This window comes from Leptopilina heterotoma, unplaced genomic scaffold (genome assembly GCF_015476425.1).
Source record: "Leptopilina heterotoma isolate Lh14 unplaced genomic scaffold, ASM1547642v1 Lhet_67, whole genome shotgun sequence".
Classification (NCBI taxonomy): Eukaryota; Metazoa; Arthropoda; class Insecta; order Hymenoptera; family Figitidae; genus Leptopilina; species Leptopilina heterotoma.
The window spans coordinates 522606-536749 of record NW_025111155.1 but is presented as its reverse complement, the minus strand read 5'-3'; positions in this window follow the sequence as shown (position 1 = coordinate 536749).

The window sequence follows — 14144 nt, the reverse complement described above, 5'->3', positions numbered from 1 at the left end:
TTGTTTCTCGCCAGATTGGCAATAATTAAAATTATTCGAAAATTGAAAAGTGATGCTTGTCACCGCCTTTGTCATGCGGTAAATTAATTTGAAAATTCGGCCTTTTGCCGAATATAATAATTGTTAAAAGTAAAATTTATTGAATAAAAATTATTTTGTGTAAAATCTAAATTCAGTGACAGAATAAATTATTGTGTTGATCTCCTTACTCCTCCCCTCTCCTCAGTTTATTAGGAATTTTCCTAATAATTTCTGAACTAGTCTGGCAAAATAATGAAAATTAATTAACTTTTGGATGGCAGTTCCATATCCACCAATATAATATGTGAGAATTAGCTATATTTATAATGGCAGTACCATAAATATATTTTTTTCAGTGTATATATACCTATTTATATCTTTTAATTTATTTTATTTTTTATTTAAAATATATTTACTTTACTATTATTTATTATTTTCCTTTACTTTTTCTTTGGATTTAATGAAAGACGTCAGAAAATGAGAGGGGAAAAAATATAGTTCCCTTATAGAGAGCGAGGGGAAAAAATTGAAGTAAATTGATTTCCGATCCATTATTCGTATGTACTTTGAGACGCTGATCAATATGGGCAGTGGAATGCGAATAATTACTCAGGGGGGTTTGAACCTTAGTATTATTTGTTGGGTTACGCTGTTAGTATATATCCCCTTTCTCAGGGAAATCCTGCGGCATGAAATCCCGCATGGATCGGAACGCCATTGCGGCACACAAACGTGAAATGTAATTCGATATTCGCCAATAAGGGTCAGTTTTCAGAAATTAATTGAATTCACCGTGCAAGGCTTCTATTTTCATCCAAATAACGTTCACTTTTGTGTCCGTCAAAAGGCAATATATATATATATATATATATATATATATATATAAAGACGGCCGGATTCACTTTTGTTCTCTTCATCTTTAACTATACAAGGGGAAATAGTATATTAAGCAACAAGAGGAGAAAGGCAGCCATTTCTTTACGGTGATTTTTGTGACACGAGTGGAGGTCGAGGGCGCCGTAGGCGCCCCGAGACCGGAACGAGTGTCACAAAAATCATCGTAAAGAAATTGGCTGCCTTTATTCTCGTGTTACTTACGATATTTTTTATTCCTAATGCACAAAAGCGGCGATTTCAGATAGCAGACGACAGGGAGTAAAAGTCATTCACTTGTTCGATTTGTATGAAAATGGCGGCCGATTTCTCCCTTGGGCAAGAAAAATGCATGTGAACAGCTAATTTTCTTGCCCTTGGGAGAACACGGCCGCCATTTTCATACGGTCGAAGAAATGAATGACTTTCCTCCCTGTCGGCTGCTATCAGAAAGCGCCGTTTTTGTGCATGTGGGATAAAAATTAATATTACAAACTTCAATCTGACTAAGGAAGTTTATACCGAATTCTTTATTTACTTTGAAGTGTTTTTCTAAAAAAAGTAACAGGGTTGCCACAAAAAATTAATTTTGATTTTCCCTGATTTTCAGACATATGTAACTTTAACTTTTTTCCTGACCCTAAAGAATATTCTGATTCATTCCTAAAAATTATTTGATACTGAAAAAATTATCTAATACATTAATTTAAGGATTTCTTTAATTGTAAAAGATATTTAATCATTTTTTTTTCATTGGAATTAAGATGTTCAAAAATTTCAAATTCAAACCTTTTCAAATTGAACAACTCATAAGAATATTATTATAAAACATAAAGAAATCGATCACTCCGAGTCTCCGACTCGGATTGCTCCATTTCTTTATGTTTTATAATGATTAAAAATGACCGAGTGACAAAAACATTATTTTATTATTATATAAGAATATTATTACTGTAATTTCGTCAAAATTATTTTCATCAATTCAATTATTATTACAATTTTCAAGTAAAATTCTAAAATTCTTCTTTAAATCAATTACTTTAATTAGGTACATATATTATTCATTTAAACTTTTTTAAAAAAATTAATTCTACAGAATTGTTAGTAAAAGTACGAAAAATAACAATTGAATTCTACAAGATTTTAATTAGTCTGGGATCTTCTTTTGTGATGAGATGAATGTGGCTGAAATTGGTATGGCCAATTCATATTCTAGTAATGCAACATTCAAGTTGACGATTTGGAGATAAAGGAATTTTCTCAAATATGTCGGATCGTATGTAGTTAAGTTTTGTGTTGAGTTGTTGCCATTGTTGATTCCACTTTAATTGTACTTCGAGATTTATCAATTTTTTGGTTTCCCTTAGTGAAACAGGAACAGTTTGTGATATTGTTAAATTGATTGCGTTTTTTGCTTCAATGTTAGCTTTCTCGTTACCCTTTATTCCTTGATGGTCTGGGATTTAACACAGGTCTACTTTTATGTTTTTAAAATTGAGCATATGAAGATGGGTTTGTATGTTTTGAATTAGAGGCGTCAATGTATATTTATCATTTATAGGTTTCAAACAGGATTGAGAATCAGAGAAGATTACGTACTTTTGCTGGCCAAACGAAGTGTCGTTGATAAAATCCAGTGTTTTGAAAATGGCATAAAATTCACTAGAGAAGATGTTGAATTGGTTAGGGAGACAAATTGCATATATGTTGTCAATTTCAGTAGTTATAGAGCATGTACTTCTATTGTTTATAACCCAACGGAAAGTTGCCAATGGTAACGATTGGTTCAATAATGGGCCATCCTTGGTGCCCAATGGTTTTTTCTTGGCAAAACAATTAGCAACCATCATTGAACCACCATTGGTTTTAGCTTGGGATGATCACGCTACTGCCAATGATCGGTAGCCAAGCATCGGGCCAATATTAGTTGCCAAGGAATTGCCAAGGAAACAAAATCGATTTTCAAAAGCTTGATTTTTTATTGGCAGCCAACAACAAACCAAGGGTTTGAAAATTGTTTTTTTAATTATATTAATTAAAATTTATTTTTAAAAAAATATTTTTCAAAAATATATATTTTTTAAAATTATGTTTTTTAATTAATAGAACATATTAATTTAATTTTTCACCTCTGGTAAAACAAAGGTGAAAGACTGATAAAAATTCCCTCACCGTATATCTCACAGTGGAGGGATGCCTGTGTATGTCTTTGCGGGAGAGGAGCAGGTACTTATAGAGTCAGTGAAAGAGGTCACAAGCGAGAAGAAATCACTAGCATGCACTCTGTCGGCGCTGGTCGGAACTGTTTTCTGGCGCGCATGCATATCCTGACATTATCGACACAGCGCTTGGCAACCAACGTTGCTCCACTTCCGACAAGCGCCGCCAGAGTGCATGCTAGTGATTTCTTCTCGCTTGTGACCTGTTACACTGACTCTATAAGTACCTGCTCCTCTCCCGCAAAGACATTCACAGGCATCCCTCCACTGTGAGATATACGGTGAGGGAATCTTTATTAGTCTTTCACCTTTGTTTTAACAGAGGTAAAAAATTAAATTAATATGTTCTATTAATTAAAAAAAAATTTTTTTTAATATATTTTTGAAAAATATATATTTTTTTAAATAAATTTAAATTAATAATTAAAAAAATCAATTTTCAAAACCTTGGTTTTTTGTTGGCTGCCAATAAAAAATCAAGCTTTTAAAAATCGATTTTGTTTCCTTGGCAAATAATATTGGCCCGATGCTTGGCTACCGATCATTGGCAGTAGCGTGATCATCCCAAGCAAAAACCAATGGTGGTCCAATGATGGTTGCCATTAATCTTCCAATAATGGAACAGAGTTCGCCAAGCATGGCCCATTATTGAACCAATCGTTTACTTCCCATTAGGAACAGATCCATCTGTGTAGTAATGAAAGTGGTCAGAGTAAGCATCTTTTTGTTTAAGAAATCATTTTTGGAAAGTTTCTGCACTTGTTGTTGATCTATTGTAGTCGCTCATTTTGAAGTTAATTGAGAATTGTATATTATCCTAAGGGGGAATAGGGTAGTATTTTCTGCTGGTGACTTCAGGGATAACCCAGATAGCACAAAAACTTCCAAAAATTTTCAAGAAAGTTTCCCGTGGTAACTTCAGAAGATACCTTCGGTAGCTTCCTGGAAACTTCTCTAACATACACCAATGTCCGCACTTGGAAGATTCCCATGGAATCTTCCAGGAGGTTTCCTGGAAACTTCCTTGGAATCTTTCTGGAAACTTCCTTGGAATCTTTCTGGAAACTTCCCTTGGAAGCTTCCTGCAAATTACCGGTGAAAATTTCTTGGAAGTTGTCAAAGTAAGTTTCCTGGAAGTTACCAGGAAGTTTCCAAAAACTATTGATATTTTTGTTAATGAAATTATTATTAAAAAAGCTTTAAAAAATATGAAATATTCATATTTTGCATTATTATAAGATAAAAAAATGAGTTTAATAAAAAAAAGGATTTTCATAACTACAGCACATGAGGGTCAGCGGACTCGAACCACAAGTCATAGGCCTCCAAGTGTGCTGCTGGGATAGCGCTTTAATGCGCTCAACCAAATCGCCACATGACATTGAGAAGCTAATTTATATATTATATATTTCATTCTATCTTACAGGAAACTAATTTCTATTTTATCGACTTATGATTATTAACAATATTAATTTGCGTCAACTTTGTTTGACTTTTCTTAAATAATGTGATTTTTTCGACTTTTCTTCCTCATATTGCAATAAAATTCTAATTTTTGGGAATATAAAAAACTACTTGAATTTTAAAGATTTAAAAATAAAATTACTGAAAATTTCATTTAAAAAAATTAAATAATTCAAACTAAAACTCTGAAAAACTTTTATTTCAATTTTCTTTTAAAATTAATTAAATTTTTGAATTTGTATATTTAATTTTAATTGAAAAATTTTTGAATTATCAAAATATCGTAAAATTTAATTCAAACGAAATTTATTTGTAGTCATATATTAAATTAGAACCCTTTTTTAATAATTTAATAATTTCAATGTTGGAAGAATTACTGTTGTAATAAATAATCAGAATAATTAATTAAATTTTAGAAAATATAAAATTGCATTTTTTTAAATAACAGTTCTTGTAGAAAATATTTAACAAAATAAGTATTAAAACAACTTATAAAATATTAATAAATAATTTAATTTTAAAAACTTATATAAATAATTTAATGATGATTTAATAATGAATAATGAAATTTATATTCTATATTTATATATATTATTATCTTGTTCTACATTATAATAATCGTTGTGTTCCGATAATCTGTTCGCAGTTGGAAGTTATAGTTTTTGTTTTCTTTTTTGTTTCCTAACGTTTTTAATAATTTTTCCTTTTAAATGTTTTTAATTTTGATATTAATTAATACTAAAAATCCTTAAATTCTTGCAAAGTATTTATCAAAGAATTTGAAAATAATTTAATTCTCATTTTTAGAATTTTATCAACATTTTTTCCAATAATTCAATTCTTTCGAGAAAATGTAATTAAAATTGTATTGAAAATAATTTAATTCTTAGAAAGATTTTTATTATCTAAAATTCTATAAAGTAATTGAATTGTTTTGAAAAATTTATCTTAATTTCCTTGAAAATAATAGTTTTTTTAAAATAATTAAAACAGACGGAAATTTTGATGGATAATCATCCATAGAAAAAGTTTCTGCTAAGAGTACCAGAAAGTTCTTGATTAGAACTTTAAAGCGATTGAAAATTCGTAGACATAGGACCAGCTTAAATTCATTTTGCAGTGTTACTGATTAGTCGAATCATGCGGTTTTCATTAATTTATCGATAATTTAACTGTTTGATTTCGTTGGTTCTTTAGAAAAATGAAAAGGGCCCATTTTGTCAATCATTTGCAAAAGTAATCCGTATTTTAAAAATGAAGGAGTATAAAAATTTAAAACCTCTTGATTTTTCATCTCTAAGGTGTCCTGGACTGTAAACAATTCTTATCTGCATAACTTCCCAGAAGAACCAGAGATATTGATGTTAGAGTCTTTTTTTTCATAATTGTCGAAATGAAAATTTGTATATTGCGTCAATTTTTTCATAATAGAGACTGTTAAAAAATTTTAAATAAGTTTAATTTCTATTCTTTTTCTTTAAATGACACATTAAAATTTTACCTAATCATTAATCTTGTAAAAAAATGGTTTTTTAATAGAAAAACTGTCCCTTTTAGAAAAGGCCCCATATTGTCGATTTTTCGTATTTTAAAATTAAGAGGGGGGGGGGGTGGTTTTAAAAATTTTAAATCTGTTGGTTTTTTATCTTCAAGGTGCCCTGAACTAGAAACAATTCTTATCTAAATAACTTTCAAGAAGAACCAGAGATACAACAATTAGTTGGTATCGCAATCTTTAATTCCGTTTTTCTCGAAATGAGGTTTTTGGCGTTCTAAACTTTGAAATTCCGTAACTCAGCGAATTTTTAACCAAAAAAATTCTAAGACCACTCAAAATTTTCTAAATTTTGACAGAAATACGCCCATATAGATAACACCAATAGTTCCAAAATGGGCCCTTTTCATGTGGACGTCCACATTTAATGATTTTTAGTATTAATTAATATCAAAATTAAAAACATTTAAAAAGAAAAATTATTAAAAACGTTAGGAAACAAAAAAGAAAACAACAACTATAACTTCCAACTGCGAACAGATTATCGGAACACAACGATTATTAATGTAGAACAAGATAATAATATATATAAATATAGAATATAAATTTCATTATTCATTCCGTTTACACCTGAAATTAGTGATTTTTTCTTTTTATTATTTTTAAGGATTAGTCACACGGAGAAACTTTTAATACCAATAATTCTTAAAACTGGTGAGACATTTTAGTATGTTAGGTTAGATTCAAGGGAAAAACGACATAGGTTATAGAAATTGCTATTGAGACTATCAAAAACACTCATTCAGTATATATTTTACAGTTCTTCATAAGGAAACTAACGAAAATTAGTATGTTGTTTTAGAAAGAAAATAATAATTTTTGCAAAGTTGGGAAAGCCATGAATTAAAAAGAAACACAACAAATTAATTGTCTATAGATACTCATAGAGACGATAGTGATACTTGGATCTGATGGTAGATGGCATTAGTGAATGTCACTGTAACTGTAGGTAAATATATTTAACACGACGTAAGAACCTAACCTATATTATTAACGCACACACGCACACGCAAGTAAAGACACGACGATTGGTCACGGAAACCGAAAGATCGCACGATTCGTTAGAAGTACACAGCTGAATCGTCCTTATATATTAAACGAGTGGAAAAATATGTGCCTTCGAGAGAGAGCATTTTTTAAAATAACTTACTAATCAAATTATGTAAATAAGTAAAAGTCGTGAAAAAAATTATGTTATATTGAGGAACAGTTCTTGAATTTAATTTGGCATGAGGAGACATTCACGTTTATTAATAAAAGGTTTTTTTCTTTCATACACGTGTGAATTTCAACTTCGAAAACATTAGGGTTAGTTCGCGACGTCAGGTGATGGTCTCGGTGATGCTCGGGCGAAATCGGTTAAGTCCGCCCGCAGTCCTTCCAAAATTGGTATGCTACGTTAGAATGTCTGTTATATATTCTATCTATATGTGGAAAAAAGGTTAGAATTACCGAATTATTTCACAAACAAAAACTAGCATTTTATTCTTTTCTAAAGAAAAATAAGACTATTTCTAATGCAGATAGTAATTTTTGTACACCGAAGGTTGCTTAATATATAACGAACTTATCATATTTTCGTATTAATGTTGAAATTATTAGCACAACGCACGAAAAATCCTCACATTCTAACGTACTTTTAGAATAAACATAACCAAATATATTTAATATTATAAGAAAAAGTTTCTCCGTGCAGTTGAAATTTAATGATTTTTTTAACATAAAAAATTTATGTCAATAAACTATAACAAAAGATTAAATTGTTTGCTAATTCTTTAATTAATAACTTTCGGAAATTTAATTATCTTTAATAAATTTTAATTAAAATAATTGTTTAAAAGTCTAAATTTTCAAAATATCAAAATTAAATTATTTATATAAGTTTTTAAAATTAAATTACTTATTAATATTTTATTAGTTGTTTTAATACTTATTTTGTTAAATATTTTCTACAAGAACTGTTATTTAAAAAAATGCAATTTTATATTTTCTAAAATTCAATTAATTATTCTAATTATTTATTGCAACAGTAATTCTTCCAAAATTGAAATTATTAAATTATTAAAAAAGGGTTTTAATTTAATATATGACTACAAATAAATTTCATTTGAATTAAATTTTACGATATTTTGATAATTCGAAAATTTTTCAATTAAAATTAAATATACAAATTCAAAAATTTAATTAATTTTAAAAGAAAATTGGAATAAAAGTTTTTCAGAGTTTTAGTTTGAATTATTTAATTTTTTTAAATAAAATTTTCAGTAATTTTATTTTTAAATCTTTGAAATTCAAGTAGTTTTTTATATTCCCAAAAATTAGAATTTTATTGCAATATGAGAAAGAAAAGTCGAAAAAATCACATTATTTAAGAAAAGTTAAACAAAGTTGACGCAAATTAATATTGTTAATAATCATAAGTCGATAAAATAGAAATTAGTTTCCTGTAAGATAGAATGAAATATATAATATATAAATTAGCTTCTCAATGTCATGTGGCGATTTGGTTGAGCGCATTAAAGCGCTATCCCAGCAGCACACTTGGAGGCCTATGACTTGTGATTCGAGTCCGCTGACCCTCATGTGCTGTAGTTATGAAAATCCTTTTTTTTTATTAAACTCATTTTTTTATTTTATAATAATGCAAAATATGAATATTTCATATTTTTAAAGCTTTTTTAATAATAATTTCATTAACAAAAATATTAATAGTTTTTGGAAACTTCCTGGTAACTTCCAGGAAACTTACTTTGACAACTTCCAAGAAATTTCCACCGGTAATTTGCAGAAAGCTTCCAAGGGAAGTTTCCAGGAAGATTCCAAGGAAGTTTCCAGGAAACCTCCTGGAAGATTCTATGGGAAACTTCCAAGTGCGGACATTGGTGTATGTTAGAGAAGTTTCCAGGAAGCTACCGAAGGTAACTTCCGAAGTTACCACGGGAAGCTTCCTGGAAACTTCTTGGAAGTTTTTGTGCTATCTGGGGGAAATATTTAAGTTAAGTAGATATTTGTTTAATTGTTTATTCTACTTTTTAGGGAATCTGAATTGTCAATAAGATTGTGTGGGTCGTTCCTTAGATTATCTTTTATTAGTAAACCCATTGGATTTGTTGGATTTGATGTGTCAGAACAAGCTAGCAAACTTGAGACTGGACTCGTCTTGAAGGCACCTATGCTTAGTCGTATTGCTGTATTTTGTAAGGGTTCTAATGTTTTTAATATGGAGAGATTCGCCGAGTCATAAAAAATAGAAGCATAACAAAATTTTTTGCTTCATGGTTGATTTGTATACATTTAATACAAAGCAGTCTTTCGTTGCTCCCCATTTTGTAGATGCCAGGACTTTAATAATATTTATCAGTTTTTTGCAATCATTTTTTAGCTTTTTTATGAGGAACCCAAGAGAGTTTGTGGTTAAAGGTTAGACCTAATATTACTAAAGAATTTGTTGAATCAATGGGGTGGTTATCTATAGAAGAAGGTCTTTGTTGAGTTTAAGGTTTCTTTTCTTTGAGATGATCAAAAATTTTGTTTTAGTTTTAGAGAATTTGTAACCTGTTTTATTAAACCATATAAGTATTTTATTCAATGTGTCTTGAGCAATTTTTTGTATGGCATCGATATTATTCCCCTTCACGGAGAAAAAGGAATAGTTGACACATCCAGATACATGGATATCACAACCATATTATATTGAAAAATACGGGATATCCATAGTTAAGGTTGCTGCTTCCATAATCTATGGCTGGCTGTATATTGTTGGAGCAGCAAAAGATCTATGGTTGGGTGATCCATAGTAATGGAAATGGGAAACAAAAAAATTAGAATCACTCAATTAATTAAATTCTATGTCACTTGAGATATTTTATACACATTTTTGTTAATTAATACACACCACTTATTGAATAACCGCATATTTACGAAATAAATTATTAACCGATTGGGGAGACACGAACCCTAGACCTAACGCATACTAAACACTAACGCTATCCACTACACTATACACGCAACTACAATATTTGAGCATATAATATTCCTTATATACTATACACATATTTCATGAAAATGAATTTACATAAACACTAATAGACAATAACGATAATAAATAATAAACAATTATAACACTATTTATACACAATAAACTTACAACGTGATTATATAGACGTGACAGGAAACCGACGCGACGGACAAATTGAGACGACCATTTTTAAATGGATGCCATGATAATGAATTGCGCGCAACATGTATCGAAATTTTGAACTAACTATGGATCTCCCAACCAAAGTTTATATGGATGAGGCAGCCATATGTGAAAATCCATAGCATGAATTGTAAGACCAACCATGCCTATGGATGTCACATCCATATTTGATTCAACAATATAATATGGCTCCCTCATCCATTGAATATGGAATGTGCTTCCATTCTGAAAGTTGTCTCTTCCATTGAATTGGATAACACAACAATATTCTGCTCAACAATATTTTTATGGATATCTCTTCCAGACCTTTTCTTTCCGTGTTACACAAGAAAGTGAAGTCGTCTGCAAAAATATAACCTTTAACTGGAGTGCTCAATTCATGTATGGGATCGTTTATTAATCTGACCTTTATTTTTCTATTTGTGAGAAAGTTATTTATAAAAAAGAATATATTACCTGTTATATTTTCTTTTTGAAGTAACAGTAATACCCTTTCTTTCCATATCATTTCGTAGGCTTTTTCAAGACCATAGATACCATAATTATATTGTTATCTTGTGAAAGGGCTTTTTTTGTTTTGATTTCTTTATTTGCTAAGTAGTCCATTGTTGATCTAAATTTTCTAAATCCATATTGGTGCTGAGTGAAAAAATGTGAAGTTTCTAATCTTTATCGAAGGCGTTCACTTATAATTTTTTCAAGATTTTACAGAGGTTTCTTCCAAGATGAATCTTTATTTTCTCTTGCTGTTTTGCGAAATAATGATCTGGATTTTTTATAGGCTATTATGTTTTCTTCTGAATTTTCTTTTTTCATTTTCCTGTAAGCTCTTTTAGAATCTTCTAAAACTTGTTGACATTCTTCATTCCACCAAGGAACACGTTTTTGTTTTTTAGTATTGGATGTTTTTTGTATGGCCTCTTCAGCAGATGAGATAACAAGATTGCAAAATTCTTGTAATGACTCATCAATATTGTAAGTTGAGTTATTGTTTATAATTTGTAGGTTAGAAATTTTTGTTGAAATTAATTCTTTATATAGAGTCCAATTTGCTCGATTTAAAAACCATTTTGGATGAGATTTTAGGCTTTTACTTGTAATTGTAGATTGTATTGATTTAATAATAATGGGGAAGTGGTCACTGTCATGTGGAAAGTCAGATATAGTCCATTCAAAATTAGGTGCTATATTTGATGATGCTAGACAGAGATCAACTGCGCTGTTTTGCGGGGAGTTTATATTGAGTCTAGTTGGTGAACCAGTGTTAAGGATAATTATTTCGTCTTCGTCCTCTAATAGTTTTTTAATCATTTTCCCTCGGTTGTCTGGTTTGTAGGATCCCCATATTTCGCTATGATTATTGAAATCACACAGAATTATGAAAGGTTTAGGTAGTTGTTGAATTAAATTTTTAATGTCATGAATTGTTATTTCTTGGCTATTGGGAAAGTTTACATTACATAGAGTTATGTCATGTGGGAGCGATATCAAAACTGCTACTGCTTCCAAGTTTGTGTTTAAAGGAATTTCATGTTTGAATAAATTGGATTTAATAAAAGTTGCAACTCCCACACTACTATGATCAGTTATTCTATTTTTGTAAGTTGCTGTATAACCATTTATTTTTGCACAATGATTATTTTTGAAATTAGTTTCTTGTAGGCAAATACAAGCAGGATTGTTATCAGTGATTAATTTTTTAAGAATTCTTTTACGAGGATAATAACCATTGACATTCCATTGTAGAATGTCCATAGTTATTATAATTATTCTAATTTTTGTTTAGAAGAAGAAGAAGAAGTTGTTCGTGTTGTAGGGGAATTCTCGAGGAATTCAGAGTCTTTGTTTTGTAAGTATTCTTTTATTTTATTTCTAATACGAGTACAGCGGTTTTTGAGGCCTCTGAATGAGAATGTTGGGTATAAATCAGTTAACATGTGAAGAAGACAATTTAGATCACTAGTGTGTTCTAATGCAATATTAACAATGTTATGAGAACCTTTCGTTAAATCAAATAAAAGACTTTGCACTTGGAGAGAAGAGAGAGGGTATTTATTTTCTTTTACGGCCAATTCTTCTTCTATTTTTTTCCAATCAATTTCCTGTTTGGCTATGGATGTGGGATCTGATTTCAGTTTTTTTGATGAGTGTTTATTTTTCATTTGCTTATTTTCAGAGGATTCACTCAGAGTCGAGTCTAAATCTGAAGCGGAGTCATCGATAATGTTATCAGATTGCTCTTGTTCTTTCGACGTTGTAGTTGAGTCATTGCTGGATGGTAGTGGTCTCTTAGTTTTTGGAACTGTTATTGTTGTAGCTCGTTCATATTGACCGTCAACTCTTGGTTTTTGTTAGTTACGTGGAGCAGAAAGAGAAGGGAAGTCAGCTTGGTTACTTACGATATTTTTTATTCCTAATGCACAAAAGTGGCGATTTCAAATAGCAGACAACAGGGAGTAAAAGTCATTCACTTGTTCGACTTGTATGAAACTGGCGGCCGTTTTCTCCCAAGGGCCAGAAAAACGCATGGGAACAGCTGATTTTCTTGTCCATGTAAGAACACGGCCGCCATTTTCATACGGTCGAAGAAATGAATGATTTTTTTCCCTGTCGTCCGCTATCAGAAAGCGCCATTTTTGTGCATTTGGGATGAAAAAAAATTTTCTAGCACATTAATAAAAATTTGTATATAAATTAAAATTAGCATTTAGAATTTATTTTTGCAGTTAAAAATGTAATATTTTGAAAGTCTCATATATTTTTATACTTTTTTAATAAGACGGTTTTTTACAGGTTAAAATCTATTGTTCTCGATTGTTTTGGATTTAAATATTTAGGTTGTCTTTACTGTTTTTATAATATTTTATAGTTATTATTTATTTTTTAATATTCTCTATTAGAGTTATATTAAATTGAAATTAAATTGGATCAAATTCAAATATTTTAATAAAAATTAGTGAATTTAATTATTATTTATTTATTTAATTAAATGTATCTTAATTGCAATATTTTTCTAGATAACCTTAACAATTTCCTTCTCTGATGCAAGTTTTTCAAATTGTATTCTGCTTCTTTTTCCCTTTTTAGGGTTCCGTACCCAGTAGTAACCCTATTAAAACGGTTACGGAAAATGACCATGTACCCCCCCTAGCGCTCACAGTTTTTCATCTAGAGAGCTAAAAATTGGTACACATATGTATTTTCACGCGTACACGGAGAGAGATTTTGTATTAATATTTGTTAAAATTGTCAATAGAATTTAATATATTCTTTTTCAATTTAGGGAAATCGTGTTTTATATTAAAAATTAATATTGTGCATATTAGTAGGTCGAAAAGGACAGAGAATAAAAAGACGTAAGAAGGAGGAGGATAGAATTATCGTTTCGAAAGTATTTCACACACACACACACACAAATTAGCTAACGCAAGCATGATACTATACAAACACAAACTATATACAATTTCGGAGATCTATGTTAAAACCTATAAACGCATATATATAAACTTAACTTAAATACAAATAAACGCAATAACGGACGCACGCTGTACATTGGGAGATACAGTTCTCAACTTCCTTATGTACTAAACTCGAGAAATTTTCTGAACTTGTGAGAAAGTGATATTTTCTCCATATTTTGTTTCAAAAAGTTCTTAATTTATTTTACATTATAAATACATACTTTTGTATGCTGGGTCAAAATTTTATTTATAAATGTTTATCATAATACTGTTTTTAAAATTGTTTGTTTCTGGAAAATGATTTCTATTGAAATTATATCCAATTTTTCGTTATATAGAAAAACCAATCA